This window comes from Cryptomeria japonica, chromosome 11, assembly GCF_030272615.1.
Source record: "Cryptomeria japonica chromosome 11, Sugi_1.0, whole genome shotgun sequence".
NCBI classification, from domain to species: domain Eukaryota; kingdom Viridiplantae; phylum Streptophyta; class Pinopsida; order Cupressales; family Cupressaceae; genus Cryptomeria; species Cryptomeria japonica.
The window spans coordinates 149,041,479-149,053,871 of record NC_081415.1 but is presented as its reverse complement, the minus strand read 5'-3'; positions in this window follow the sequence as shown (position 1 = coordinate 149,053,871).

Below are 12,393 nucleotides of genomic sequence, written 5' to 3'. Positions count from 1 at the left end.
ACATATGTGAATGGTTGAAGGATGGACTAATAGACAATCTAATGAAAATAAAAGGGGACAAGAAAGGGACTTTCAGATTTGGTAACTTACTTGTGTGTTTAATGTTGTATATTACCAAGGAAGTACCCAGTATTGGTAGAAAGGATTTTGGTTTTGACATACCAGTAGGAAAACAACTATTAGACATTTTAAACAACATGGGAGATGATAGGGAAAATAACATAAATGAATATTTTCAGGCAATAAAGGCTAGAATGAAAACAAGGATAAGGCTATCTCAAGCTATTTTTGACAAATATAAAAAGGAGATATGCTTTGTAATAAAGAAGGATGAGATTTGGATGGAGGCAATAGTCCCAAGGACTATCTGGGTTACAGAAATGGGATATGAGGCTAATGAGAACATAATTGAAACTTATGCAAAAGCCCTCCAAGAAGCTCCTAAAGAACCAACAGAAAAAGTATTTGGAAATGCGGAAACAATTGAAAGCAGTATTTAATCTTAGAAAAGAATAAAGAAAACTGAATAGATAGTTAGAAAAGGAACAAGGTAGGCAAAAGCAATCAAGGAAGATCTATTCAATAAAACTGGCATTAAGGAGAGTGACTTGGAAGGACTACAACCAGAAGCACATCTTTCACCGGTTTCTACCTCCTCTGATAGTGAAATACTAGCAGAGTTTAAAAGAGTAGTAAGGAAAAGGAAACCTTTACCGGTACCCACTCCTACACCTAAGAGAACAAGACAGAAACAACAGGTAGTTAGGCCTCTGGCAAAGAAGTTGACACCAAACAAAAAGAAAGAAAAACAAGTTGTCCCTCCTTTGGAAAAACTTTTGAATGAGATAACTGAAGATGGCAAATTGTTAAATATCACCAGGTTGTATAACACACTTTCAGATGATGAAAAAGAAAGTATAGAAAATAGTGTTATTTTACACCTTGATATCTATAAGAAATTTTTGATGGAAATTGTAGATGATATACCCAATGACTTGTATAGAAGGTTAGAAGCATGAAGGGTACAAATTGTTGAATTGGATAAAAAATTCAAGATAGAAAAACTACTTGCAGTTCACCTAGTGAACTCAACACAAGAGATAGATGAATTAATAAGTGAGGCTAACTAGATAGTATTTTCAACTAGTCACTAGCATGTAGCACTAATGATAGGCAAAGTTAATGAGATATCAGAACAAACTCTAGACAAGTGGGATATATTCTTTGTTGAAAAAGAAAAAAAAGAAGAACTCAAATGACCAAAGGCCATCAGAGTCTATCAAAAGGATAAGGATAAGGGGAAAGGCAAAGTAGGTGGTCCTCCTAGCTAAAAGATAATAGATAACTTGTCCCCACCTCCTTCTGATACTCCACTGGCACAACCTGTTGACACACAACTGGTAACAAGGAGTATGGAAACACCACGAGTTCACAAATCCTGACTCAGAGGTGTTGTACACATGAATATCGACACACAAGAAGTCAACATTGTGGTTGATAAGGAAACAAGTGAGAAGAGAGATGTGGCAACTGAGCCATCAGTAGATGATGTTATAGTTGAGACACATATTGAGGATACTGTTGGAAACATTGAAATTGGGACTGAGCAACAAACTGAAAAATCAGTTGATCCCTTGGTTACAGGAATGGTGACTGATAACAATGAAAAACAAAAAGATGGGATATCGGCTACAGAAAAGCCTACTGAGTCACCAATAGTAGACAGTACTGAGGTGCAAAAAGAAAAACCGGTAGTGGATACCACTATAAAATCATCAGAGGCACCATCAGAGATGCCATCAATAGAGACAACAGAAAAATAGGCAGAGACACATACAAAGAAACAGGTAGACCAACAGGTTCATTCACAGGTACATACAAAGACAGTGCCACTGACTTCAACTGAAAAACCTAAACCTTTGGTAGTTGAAATGCAGACATAAACTGACCCTCTAGAGAAAGAGGAAAGCAAAGCTATTACTACTATCGGTGGATTACAAATTTTGAAGTTAGTTGGACAGTCATCCGGAACCTCCATAACTGAATTTAGACCAACTAATATGACAGAGGTATTATTAGATTCAATAAAAAAAATAACAAATTGTAATGCACTAGCATATAAGGCTATTGATGATACCTTACCAATTTTGAAATTGATAGCACCCAAGTGTAAATTAGAGAATAAAGATTCTTTAAGCCAATCAGACACATTGTCTAAGTACATAACCGGAAACCTCCTAACAATTGATCAAATCAATGAGGAGACCTTCAAAGAGAAAATGAATAAAGAGAAGGAAAAATTCTTTGAGGAGACAGTAAAAAAGAATAAGGAGCATATGGATACATTATTACCATTACTAGGCAAGACAATGTTGGATTTCCAAAAATTGTATAGAGATACATGTAAAACAAACATTTTGACAGAAGATATAGATAATGAGATCAGCAAAGTACAGAAGAAAATCAATGAATATTGCTGACAATTAAATAGGTTCATCGGATTCAATATCGGTAGTAGAACAAGAATTGTAGGATTTGAAGAGAAAATAGAAAAACTTGAAAAATATAAGGAAAGGTTAAAGTTTAAGGCAAAGGAACTGAAGTGCAGACTAGGTCCTAAACTAGATATCCTCATCTCTTTGAGAAAATAAATTTCTGGGCCTCTTGTTCCAAGACTTAAGACACCAAAAGAGCAAATGCACTTACTCACTGGTGCAATACAGAGGACTGAAGCAGCAGTAAAGAACAGTGAAAGATTCTACAAGAGTCTAAATGTTGCTTTAGCAGATCTTTATCAGATTGTAACCCATTGGTTACAAATAGGAACTACACTCAATTGACATTGAATGACAGTCGTTGTCATTGATGCCAAAGGGGGAGTAGTAGAGGATGAGAAAAAGGAATAAGGATGAGAAAAATGTATGATAGAAGAGATCATTTTCTCAAGGGGAGCACACATTTTTGGAGCAGACAATTTTGGTAACATAGTTTTGAAAATTTTGGTAAGACAGTTTTGGACAACACTTTTTGGATATAGTTTTTTGGCTTTTTCTCATGAGTGTTGCCATTAATGCCAAAGGGGGAGATTGTTGGCAAATGCACACTCCAATGAGAAATTGTAGGTGATTTAAGGTATTGTCATTGATGGCAACCTTACATTTATATGGCACCGGCAGACACTGGTACGGGTAGACTCTACACTAAGATAGAGTTCATCGGCAGTGAAAGGATGATTACCGGCACCCTAGCCAACAGGATTTTGTTTATTACATAATGCATTTTATTGTAACATATTTTTGTAAGCCGACATGGCATATTGTAATAAGGCTCATATATAAGTACGAGATCTTGTAGAACATGGGTACTAAGGAAAATGTAGAAATGGATATTATGTACGAATATTGAGGTAGATTTTGGAGTAAGGTTTATGATTATTGCAAGATCTTAAACCGATACTGAACCTAGCATAGCAGATGTTGAACCGATGTAGTACATGATATTGGATTTATATAAGCCATTTTTGTAAGTCAGTGAGACTTCCTTTTGTATTTAAGTAGTGAGCTTTAGGTAGTTGGCCTTCTTGCATGTGTAGGCCCCTATTGTATCAGTAATATTCACTTATTGGCTAGTGAGCGAATATTGTGGGTCACAAATCCCACCGAGGTTTCTCCCACACTAGATCTCATCGTTAAAAATATTGTCTTATGGTGTGCTTTCTATATTGTGTTTATTGTTCTTATTTACTGCATTAATTCTGGTTTACCGGTACACTATTTTGGAATGCATTTCATTTAATAAGTTCAGAAAATCCATTAACCAGTTAGATACTGATTCACTCCCACCCTCTTAATATCTTTGGGAATCCTAACATGCAGAGGTCTACAAAAAGGGGATTCTCTCTCCCCTTACCTTTTCATCATCCTTGCTGAAGTATTGGCTTCTAACTTGAACTCCATGGTTCATAGGGGAGCTCTCCTAGGCATCCAACCCGCCTCTACAATGCCACCTAATGTTCTACAACAGTTCATCGACAACACTATTCTTTTTGGTATCTCCTCTATGTGGGAAGCTAAGGCTTGGAAATCCTTTCTCAACTCCTATGCTCTGGCTTGTGGCCAACACATTAAATATGAGAAAAGTAGCATTTACTTCTTTCACACTCATGTCCAACTCCAAGATAAAGTCTGTAGAATCCTTGGTTGTCAAAGGGCCTTCCTCCCTAGCACCTACCTGGGCCTCCCCTTGACTATTAAAGATGTTTCTATTTCCTTTTGGATCTCTATCCTTGAAAGAATGCAGAAGCAATTGGCTGGTTTGGAAAGGTAGATTCCTCAGTAGTGCTGGGAAATTGCAGCTACTCTCCTCCTCCCTCTAGGGGATCCCTATGTACTTCCTCTCCATTTTTAAGATTTATGTGGATATGGCTGCTAATTTAGAGAATATCCAAAAGACTTTCCTTTGGACGGGAATGGAAGAAAATAAGAGGCTCCCCTTGGTGGGCTTGGACAAAGTTTGTATTCCAAAGGCCATGGGTGGGTTGGAAACCCGCAAGATCTCAAGGTTCAATAAGGCCCTTATGATCGAAATTGCCCAAAAGCTTCTAAATAAGGATACAGATTCGAGCAGGATCATTAGGGCCAAATACCTAGGTAATGGGGAATTTTCCTCTATTTTGAGAGAGGACCTTCCCAGGGGTTTCAAAATTTGGAATAACATCTTGAGCTATAGGGACCCTTTATCTCATGTCTTGAGGTGGCTTATTGGAAATGGATAGAATATTCTCTTCTAGAATGAAAATTGGTTGAGAGAGAAACCCCTTGCTTCTTCCCCCTCGCTTAGAAAGCTTGAGGATGTTACCAAAAGCTTCTTTCGAGAAAGGGTCAGTGATTATTTCAACAACTACACTTGGAGGGCCTTGGAGGACTAATGCATTGATCATCCCTTCCTCCTCCCTACTGCTAGAGAGCTCCAGAAGCTTTTGGCCGGTACGTTCCTCCCATTTTTTCCTAGGGAAGATAGATTCATTTGGAAGTAGGACCGTTTTGGAGACTTCTCTGTCAGAACTGCCTACACTTGCTTGCTAAGAGAACATGTTTACACCTCTATTTGGAAAGAGGTCTGGAATCCCCAAGTTATTTCCAAGGTTAATTTATTTTGGTGGGCTATTTTCCTCAACAAAATTTTGACCCAAGACAATTTGGTCAAGCGGGGATTCCAATTCTCTAACAAATGCATCCTCTGCAAAAATGATGAGGAAAGTCCTGCTCATCCCTTCCTCCACCATGCCTTTACTTGGGAGCTCTGGGGGATGGTCTACAACAAGCTCAATATCTATTTGACTATGAATGATAATTTGTTAAATTTGTCCTAGGAGTTTTAGGACCCCTCTTCCAACCTCCTTATCCAACAATGGTCGAAGAAGATCCCCCCTCATGTGAGCTAGAGTATCTAGAAGGAAAGGAATGACTGGATATTTAGAGACAAAGAGGGATCTCTAGAAACTGTGGTTGCTCGATTCCTTAAGTTTATTCTTGAGAATATCTTTGTTTCTAAAACCCAAATGGCATCTAAGCCCCCCTCTACCTGGGACTAGGAAATTTCTACATGTTGGAACATTCCCCCCTCATTCTCTCTTGTTGACTACTCTAAGAGACTCCTAAGTCAAAGCATGGTCTGGTCCCCTCCGGCTATACATTTCAAACTCAATTTTTATGGGGTTCCCAGGGAAGCCTGGCTATTGGTGGAGGGGTTATCAAATCTCATTTGGGGGCCCTTGTTACTACTTATGTGGGTAACCTAAATTGGCATTCCACTAATCAGGCTGAAGGTATGGCCTTAGCTTGGGGAATTCATGTTGCCCTCACCATGGGAATCAAGATTATGGAGATTAAGGGTGACTCCAAGCTCATCATTGATGTTGTCAAAGGGGAAAATAAGCTTAATTGGACCATTGAGGGAACCATTAGGGACACCCCGAGGCTCATCTACAGGCTTGACTCATTTAAAATCATGCATATCTTTAGGGAAGGAAATAGATTGGTGGATACCCTAGTGCCCATTCAACTAAATCATTTAGGCTTGAGATGTTGGAGGAGTCACAATTCCCTCTCGGATCATGTTAAATTCCTTCTTCAGGAAGAGAAATCCAAAATTTTTACTAATGATTGAGCTACTACCAAGTGTTTTCCTTACACTCCTCTCCTCCCTTGGGGTAGTCTAGGGGTGTTGGTTTCATAATTAAAATTTTGAGAATATCCCTTTGATCTTTTATGATGTGGTGGTGACTCGTTCAGCTAGGCTGGTAGTGATGGACATGTTGCTGTGTTGGCAATTCCTTTGGGATTACGTCGTCATGATGAGTTATGATTGGATTGGTAATGTGTTGGTTGTCACTGGTATTTGCTGTCTCTTCATGCCTCGTAACCAGGAAATAATTTCTAAAAGTGATTTTAATTTTTCCCATGCACCCAACTTCATGTCTCATTTATTGATGCCTTGCTCGCACACTTCCCATTATCTTTTCTCGGCTTGCTTCTCGAAGGGTCTCAGGAACTTTCTCTACGAAATTTTTTTGATGACTAAAGAAGCTCTGTTGGCGGAGCATATGGATGATGACAGAGTTAGATATGAACCAAATAATCCGGATGATTTCAAAAATGACCCCCTGGTCTGGAATTTCTGCATTGAAGGAGGAATTGCTGATTTTTTGGAATGTCTGCAGGGCCACGATGAGCAACTCTCAGTTGCTCTTTCCTCCTCCTGGTCTGGGAGGCATGTTTCAGTGGGAAACATTTCCTTTGATGTCTCTGAGGAGACTATTGGGCAGGCTATGAAGCTAACCCTTGGCGGCTGACACTGGAAGCATACTAGCCATGTTGCCAATAGCAAAGGTTTGAAATGATTCTTCCGCAACCGCGAAGAACCTGTCAAAATCGAGGGTGGGTTTTCTTAGGAGGAGCTCAAATACCCATAGAATATGATCTGCCTTATGATCATGAAGTAATTCACTCTCAAGGGTAGGCACAAGGTATTCTACTACTATCATTTACCCCTTCTCAATCATTTCTGCAATAATGATTTGATATGTTTGCCCTTTTATTTACTACACTCTAGATTGAAAGCTTTGTTAAAGACACCATGGATCTCAAGCATGGGGATAAACTACCCTACCTCCTTCACCAAGGCCTTATTTATAGGTTGTATAAATTCCATGAGGCCTTTTGCACCCCTAGAATCTCTCTCTCTCTCTCTCAACCCCCCACGGTTACTCTTCAACAGCTTGCCGCCCTGTCTGTGGCCTTCCCCAGATTTTTCTAGTATTCTCATGAAGGCTTTACTACGACCACAATATCTCTACCTGATTATGCCTCTATTGTTTCATTATCTATGGTCTCCCCCAGTTTGACTCTTTCAGCCTCTCCCAATGCTTCCCGCGTCGTGTCCAAGGGCAAAGGCAAAACCCCTATTAAACGCCAACGTATTGTCTTTGATGACAATTTATCCTCTAAGGATGCTGAGAATGACAATCCTTCCCCTAATTCTGAGGTTAAAAGGAGATCCTCCAGACTAAATTCTAAAAGCCGCAAGAAGAAGACCTCGTTGATCCAAAATATTGACTCAGAGGAGGACCCCATTGGGGACAAGGAGGGAGAGGACCCTAATACCACTATGGGGGGCCCTGATGGGGATGTTGTGGATGTGGATCTAACTAGGGCCCCCATGGTTCTGACCACTATTGGTGCCACTGACATGGGGAATTTTGAGATGCAAACAATTCCCAATTGTCGGTGTTCATTATTTTGAATTTCTTTGCCCACAATTCAAATAATCTAATGTTTCTTTGGCAGCATGTGAAATAAATTTCTTTTCCTTGGCAATTTTTCAAAGGACAATACATATTGCCAACCCCCAAAGACAAAGTAAACACATAATGTCAACTCCATGAGCAACGACCAATGACTTAGAACATATGTTACAATAATAATAAAAACCCATGAAGTAGGTAAAATATATTTATTTTATTGTGCATTAAAACGGGATTGACTAACTCAAACTTCTCAATGTGGAAAAAAATGTTAGATTCTCTTTCTTTCCATTTCTTGAAGTAGACGCAGTTTTAAAATGTATTCTAATACATATGTTGTATGGTATTTGTAAATATTTTAATAAAAGCATGAATAAAGAATAATATATATGTTGTAAGGTATTTGTAAATTTTTAATAAATGCATTTGTTCCTCTAAAAGTGTGTTTACATAAGTAGTTTATTGCACTTTTCCTTTTTTTCATCTTAAGAGCTATGATTTATAGTTTGAAAAGAGAGTATCTCTACACATGATTCATTATAATCCAAAGTTTTAAGACTCCATATCTTGTCGTCATTGTGTTTGAAGTGATAGAGTAGTCACTATGCTAGTTAATCAAGTAAGTTGTTGTTTTGGTTTAATATGCCAGAGGTTTGTAATGTGTTCTCATGGGAGGAAGTGTATGGATGATCATTGGGACCAAAATAAGCTAAATTGGGAATTGCACATGTTCCTTCTTATGGAAGTTAGCATGTGGATTGTTGGACCTGGCCACACACACACACACACACACACACACAAAGAATTGTTCTAGCTTCATTCCTAGTGTATGTATTAATTTAATATTCATTTGATATAATCGATGTGTGAGTATCTGTGGTATGTTTTTAATAGCATCATGTGTGGTTTTATATAAAGATTGTATACTCTATGAGAGGGAGATCTAATGATTATAATAATAGATAAAAGATAAGTATTCAAACTTGAAGGTCCACAATTCATCTTTTGTGATCTGGTATTTGACAGTAAATGAGGACATAGCAGTATATCAGATTAGAGGAATCCGATCACTTTGAGGTTAACTGGAACTACTTTCTAGCATTTGTAGATGCTATATTTTCATTTAGACGTCGTAATTGCTTTTACATCTCATTTTGAGGATAGTGAGTCCTCTAGGTTTGTAGCCCTCTATTATATTTGAGTAGTGAGCTCTAGGAAGTGTGCCTAAAGTCAAGTGCATTCCCATTTATGTAATATTATCATACTTGTGATCAAAGTATAAAAATTTTGTGGGTTCAAATTTCAGTATGGTTTTTCCTTTTGCAAGTTTCAGTGTAAAAATTCTAGTGTTATAGTTTTGTTGTTGTTTGCTTTAAGTTTCCGCACTTTACTTTCATTCATATTCATTCGGTGGTTTATGATTAAGTTTGATAAGTTTCTTAATTGAAGAAAACTGATTCACCTCCCCTCTCAATGTTCAGTGATTCCAACACACTACCTCACTAAATTAGTATTTTGGTGAGCCAGGAAGATACAATAACAATAAAAGAAAGCTACACTAATGCAAAAATAAAAGAAGTATGTATACTACTAGAAATTTCTTTTATTGTATAGAAGTAAGTACTCAAAATTGAGTCAAACTTTCCTCATTATTCTTCTGGTCTTCAATCTCTTTGGTCAACTTCATCATAATGGATTGTATATCATTCTTCAAAACAACATTATCTCTAGCTAGGTTCTCACATTCTTTAGAATTTTTTTTATATTCAACACTCTACTCTTGCTTCTTCTTTAACTTATTCATCAATTCTATCCTCTTTTCTCTTAAAATGTTGATTTTCTCTTTCTGATCTTCAATGAAATCTTTAGTTGCATTCAACCTTCTCCTTAAGGAACTTACTTCTCTTTTAGCTTCTGCAAACTAGAATCCTTTGACTCAATCTTCTAGATCTTCCTCAAGTGGTTGGGCTTCCTCATAATAACTATGCACTAATACCAATTGTTAGAATCAAGGAACACTAAGAGGGGGTGGTGAATCAGTGTTATGCTAGAAACCAAATTCACAAAATTATTCTTTATCCATTGGTTTGAAATGCATAAGAGTAAAGAACATAAGCAATCAATAAATAAACCATAGATCCACAACACTAAAACTTTTACATGGAAACTCAAAAAGGGAAAAGCCACGGTGGGGATGAAACCCACAAATTTCATATCCTATAGCGAGGAGTACACAAATATTACATAGATGGATAATTCACTTGCATTTAGGCTCCCTACCTAGATCTCACTACTCTATAACAATGATCCTGAAGGCTACAACCTTCTGGGAAGTCTCACTGACTGACAATTTGATTACAATGAGAAAATACAATAGAATAACTCTTGAGATAGTATCTAACAATGCAAGAATGAGTTCTGATTAAGCACAAGATGTCTGACTGCATCCGCTCTGCAAATACTTTCTTTCTATCTCAATCAGCTACAAGATCACCTAGGAATCAAATGTGCACGTGAAACTGTGCTCAATCGCATCAAGAAGTCATAATATGTAGTCACATGTCGACTGCAATCTCTAAGAAACATATCACTTGTCCAAAACAATTTCAAAAAAGATTCACCAATGTTGGCCTCATCATTTCCACCTAGACCTAGCTCACCACAATCACTGGTAATCTTTCCAGACCAAAACTATATTGAAATAATCCCGATTTACTGGTTAACATGCTACCGCTTAACATCTGCTTCCAAAAAAAGAGAATTTTGACTACTGGATCGAATCTACAAGAAGAGTTTCCATCAATGACAACCCTGAACCAATAATCAACTATTGGAATGCACTGGGTGAGTGTCAATTGTCAACACATATTAGATGATGTTGGGCATGTGGGTCTATGGTTTTTCTATAGTTTTTTTTTGGATGCTAGTGTCCTCCTTTTTGTTTTTTTTCTTTTTTTTCTAGTTTTGCTTTGATGGATTTTTTTCTCATGTGGGAGATTCTTGTGTAATCCTTATGTATGTATGTTTTATAAATAAAGTTTATCTACTCATCACCTTTTTGCTATTAAAAAGAAAGCATAAGAATGATAAACATATCATAAAATGTATGACAAAACAAATATGATTAATTGAGATGCTTACCTTTGTGTGAAAAACACGCATGTAATATAGATGATAACATAATTATTTATAAAGGTTAATTTTTCATTCTTACTAATGCAATTTCCCGCTCTGCAAGTTTTCTAAATTCAAACCCCTACCATTCATGGTGGACTCTATTGGTGGGGATCTTTCCCCACCACCTACGGACCCCGTTTTGGACTCTGCGATGTTGACACTATCTGTCACATCCTCTCCTAGTCCCACGGTGGATCCTCCCTTTGGTCCAGCTATGATTCAACTTACTATGACAAAAAAAATATGCTTACCTTTTTGTGATAAACACACATGTAATAGAGATCATAAGACAATTCTTTACTTTCCCTCATCCCAATTGTAGTAGTCAATGATGCATGTAACTTGTTAAAAGAAATCAACATCTCTAGCAAATCACAAGATCAAGCAAAAGTTGAAGAGAAATTGATTGTAGAAAAATACAATGTATAACATATAGTTGGAGAGAATGGTGAAGATATTTAATGAATTAAGTTATCACTATCAACAATATAAATTCCTAAACCTCCTATGCTAAAAATAAAAATTAAAAAATAATAATATGATACAATCAATCATATTAAGAGGTAAAGTCATCTAGTATGAAAAAATATCTACCCTTTTTCCTATGCATACTGACATTAGTAAACCATAAATATATCTATCCTTTTTCTTTTTCACAATATTAAAAGTTGGGATGGAGAAATAAAATGGATGAATGTTTTTGTAACTTTATTACAACCCTTTGTAATTAAAGTGGCTAATATGTGGTAACTAAAGGTCATAGTCAACTAAGAAAAATTTGTCTATAGTTATAAGGGGAAAGAATACAATTCTGATGACTCAAAGTTGTGTTGGCTTGTTTTTTTGTTTGGAGACATTTGAAACGACACGTGACAATAATAAATGAGGCCGAAATTCCCAATTGTAGGTGTTCATTATTTTGAATTTCTTTGCCCACAATTCAAAAGATCTGATATTTCTTTGGCAGCATGTGAAAATAAATTGCCAAAGGAAAATGGATATTGCCAACCCCTGAAGACAACGTAAACACATAATGTCAATTCCACGAGCAACGACCAATGACTTAATGTTGGCAAATGCACACTCCAATGAGACATTGTAGGTGATTGAAGGTTTTGTCATTCATGGCAACCTTACAATCCTATGACACCAGTAAGGAATTCCACTGGCACTAGCAAGATCAAACTCTACACCACCACTCAGACCACCGGCACCAGCAGTGAAAGTAAGCATATTGGCACAGAGGCCGATAGGAATTTTGTTGTAATATATTTTATTAATTATTGTAAAATCATTGTAAGCCAACTTGGAAAATTGTAAAATGACTCATATATATAAGAGATCATTGTAGAACAATTATGTAAGGATGAAGGAATGTAATTAGGCGAAATAAGGCAGACCTATTATGCGAA